Below are 681 nucleotides of genomic sequence, written 5' to 3'. Positions count from 1 at the left end.
GGAGCATGAAGTGAAGTTTTATCTAACCCTCTGGGTAACAATGCATGGAGTACACAAACAAAAGAAACACACCATGTCCTTAGATCTAGGAGAGCCTAAACTAAGTGGTGGTGCATCCTACACATGCAAACTACGACAAAAAGAAAGTAAATGCACCTAATGAAATGATTAATGAATGATTGAGACTCAACCACCCACTAATCTATCCTCCCCATGATTGCTCTTCACATATAAAACCCATGTTTAAAATTTCATGAATAGTGGATCTCCAAAAAATTAGTATTTAATTATAAGTTGTTTCAAAATAGTTTTAAAATAATTATAGATATATATAAATTTTGAAAATTAATATAATTAAAAATAAATCAATTCATAATAAATAAATATAGGGAAGATCCACTGACCACCCTAACGAGGCTTCAAAAATAGTTTGAAGATAACTTTTAATTTTAAAATAATTATAATAACAATTATATAAATAATATAAAATAAAGCTATATAGGAGTATACGACAGACATCTGCTAGAAATAACAAAATTATTTTCTAAAAATAATTTTAAATGAAAATATATATTTTTCTAAAAAATTCAATGGGTCGCACGCTGAAATTGGATTTAAAATGAATTAGTTATGATTTATTAGAATTTTAAAGCAATAAAGGCTAATTTTAAAATAGTTTTA

This window comes from Dendrobium catenatum, unplaced genomic scaffold (genome assembly GCF_001605985.2).
Source record: "Dendrobium catenatum unplaced genomic scaffold, ASM160598v2 fragScaff_scaffold_63, whole genome shotgun sequence".
In the NCBI taxonomy this organism is placed as follows: Eukaryota; Viridiplantae; Streptophyta; class Magnoliopsida; order Asparagales; family Orchidaceae; genus Dendrobium; species Dendrobium catenatum.
The sequence above is the reverse complement of the archived record's forward strand: the minus strand, read 5'-3'. Positions refer to the sequence as shown.